The 3,254-nt window shown below is 36.5% G+C and overlaps 1 long non-coding RNA gene across 1 annotated transcript; it reads right to left on the minus strand.

The window, feature by feature from the left end:
* Positions 1-311: 311 nt before the first annotated feature.
* Positions 312-2,336, minus strand: LOC117671435 (uncharacterized). Its single transcript, XR_004592864.3, has 2 exons — positions 2,128-2,336; positions 312-522 (listed from the first exon to the last, which is right to left on the minus strand). It is a non-coding gene; the product is annotated as an uncharacterized LOC117671435 (long non-coding RNA).
* Positions 2,337-3,254: the final 918 nt, after the last annotated feature.

A 3,254-nucleotide genomic window follows, 5' to 3' on the forward strand; every position in this document is an offset into this window, starting at 1 on the left:
GAAGAGGTTTGCCTGCATATCCATACCAAAGAAAGGAAATTTAACAAAATGTGCATATTATCATGCAGTATTTTATTTTTTATTTATTTGTAAATCATACTTACATGGCTGCCCACCTCACAGAACGTGAAATCCCCAGATATTATCAAACGAATGCATAGGATTTTCCAATGTGGATTAGAGCCCTACATTTGGGGGATACCAGATGTTCAAGTGGGCTTAGGAAAAGTCAGAAGGCGAAGAAATTGTTGGTAATAAACATTGAATAATGAAGATAGCCAAAGGAAATCCAAAAATAAATCAATATGTGCTTTGCAGATTATAGAAAGGCCTTTAATTTGGTTGACATATCAAGCTGTGCAATATCCTTAGCAAAATGGACATTCCAGAATGTAACTCTCTTGAGAAGTTCTTAATTGGTGCAAATCTGGTACAGGTTTCTCCTTGTAGCGTTGCATAATTCTTTTTAACCAACACCATTTGTCATGCCAGCGTTCTTGTTAGCTTAGCATATTCCAAATACTGAGGAATAAAAGAAAGAAAGAAAAGAAAGGAAGGAAGAAAAGAAAGAAAGAAAGAAAGAAAGAAAGAAAGAAAGAAAGAAAGAAGCTTCTTTAACAAGCTGCATTTGTAACAATTCCATTAAAATCAACCCAAAAAATTAGGACTAAAACCAAACCATATGAAGTACTCCTGAATTATATTGCCAGCAGCAAGGTGGCTATAATGACATTTATCAAACATTTTGTCAAATGCCTAATATAAATGAAACATTTTCTGTTTGTATTAACTTTATTTTAAGGAAATAAATTATTTTTAGGAATGTAATTTCATGTTGTTTTAAGTGACCTTCCTTTAATATACCAGAACATATAATTTTAGCTCATTCTTTCAGAAGTCACATAAATAACCAAAATTAGTTTCACCAATGGCTTAAGATGAATAAATATATATATAAAAATCCTCCTATGAAATAAATAAAAATATATATTTTTTAAAAACCCTATAATTAAATAAATAATGCTGCATGAGACCCAGTTTACAAATTGGATGAGCGGGAATAGTCTAACATTAATTTCTAAGAAAATTTTAGAAGAAATTATAGACAGACCACTCTCTTTAAGCATCTCAAAAATAATGTTTACTTACTATAACCTAAAAACAGATTAATTTTATTTCATTTTTTCATTAGACAACTACCTTAATAAATTGAGGGAATTTATTGTAGGCATAGTATATCTTGATTTCAGCAAAGCATTTGACAAAGTTCCCTATAGGATTCTGATAAACAACCTAGTGAAATGTAATATGGATGGCATGACAACTTTAAAAACTGGGCATCAATGATTGGAAGAGAGGCATTGAGTTGGATGCCACAAAGTTCAGTTCTGGGTTGGATGCTTCCAAAATCCAATCCCATCAGATGTTCTGGAAAGACTTACTGAAAGCCACCAAGAGATCTAGTGAAAGTAGCAGAATCATTCTCTTCCATCCAGTTTCCAACATACCAACAACACAACCAAAGATTTTCAGTCAACAATTCCAGCTGAAAGCCTGATTGAAACGATATACATTTGATTTCATTCTGGAACACTGAGATTATCATCTTCCTAGTTATGTTTCCCTATGATTATACAAAAGTGCACTTTAGGTGTATGTGAATGATCCTGAGCATAAGAATGTAATCTGAGCAATGAAGCAGGTTTTATAACTAGTATATCACAAAAAAAGAGATATATTTACTGTAAATACATGAAAGTGATAGGCAAAACTAGTGTTACCCTACTAAGAGAAAAGTTAGCAACTTTTTCATGCTGGCTGGGGAATTCTGGAAGTTGAAGTCCACCCATCTTAAAGTTGCAAAGTTTGAGAAACACTGAGTTAAAAGTATATGTTTTGTGTCTGCTTGGGAAGAAAAAGGCAGAAGGAGTTAATCTTAGTTTACCAATCTTATAGGCAGAGGAGTCAAAGTGGCAGACAGAGGGGTCATAGAGTAAATCCTTAATTCTTTAACTATATCCTACTGTCCCCTTGTGGTTAATAGATGCTGAAATGCCAAATCATTGGACTGGACTGTGGAAAATGTCCAGAATCAAGACTTTCTTCAGTAAAAATCTTATTACTTACACCATGAGTATTACTGTGCTGGTTACCCAAATGCAGAATCAACTGAAAATGGGCATACCACTAGATGGAGGATTTCATCAACAAGATGGTATTTCTGAAGATCAGGAATGTTCTACCTCCCACATCTGTTTCCAGCTTGATGGCAGACAAAATGACAGTGATGAATTCCATCTCTCTTCTGTCAGTTAGATCTCCAGGATACAAGCTCCAACACTTTCGGAATCAAGTTGTCAGGATTCCAAATAACACCCCCAACGAAAGAAGATTCCGAGGCTTGAAGTTCCTCAAAGTTCCATTTTATTAAAGATGTCATATTGGCAAATCTGGGAAAACCCGAATCTGAAAGTTTCCAGGTTTTCCCCACCCAAAAGAAAATCCAAGTCCCTGCCCAGCACCCACATGTCCATCACATGGTTCAATCAAAACACCATCCCAACTGGAGATGTTTCCCAGTTCCAGCACTCCAGGTGCAGGGCAAGATGTCCTTGACTCTCTGAGAAAGGAATGTTATTATGACTATATATCACCATGCTCCATACAATCCCCCCTCTCAGTTTCCCACAGTAGTAAAGGTGGCAGACCTGAAGGCCCAATGCAAAAGATGGCTTCCAGGCCTGACACAAGCAACATAACATGAAAGAGTAAAGTTTTCTTCACTCTCACCTTACCTTCTTCAGTTATGCTGCAAAACAAAACAAAAGGAGAAGACGCCAACCTCTATTCGGCCCCAGAAATGGGGGTTGTAACAGTCCCTCATCCTATTTGTCTTATTTCAGAGTTTCCTCTCAAGCAATTTTCCTTATCCTGCTGTCCCACCTTTTCCATAAGTAACAAGCAGATATGCAGAAGCTTGGCATCCATATGATAACCTAAGGCTAAATCACATATTTTTCCTGACTTTTCAGTGTGCTTCACTGGCTTGATAGAGAGAAACAAACCACCGCCATCTGTACCACTGTGAACTCCCAGCTGAACCAGAATGAGCCAAATTTCAGGTAATTCTTTCCTTCTCTCTGGCTTCATAACATTTACTAAGCCTGTCCTGGCTGATTGTTAGTCCAGACTTATCCTGGCCACTGCTCCAGGATATGCATCACTTTATTGCAGATAAATCAAAGATGACACTG

Source organism: Pantherophis guttatus, chromosome 1 (assembly GCF_059756535.1).
Source record: "Pantherophis guttatus breed Tessera chromosome 1, ASM5975653v1, whole genome shotgun sequence".
Taxonomy (NCBI): domain Eukaryota; kingdom Metazoa; phylum Chordata; class Lepidosauria; order Squamata; family Colubridae; genus Pantherophis; species Pantherophis guttatus.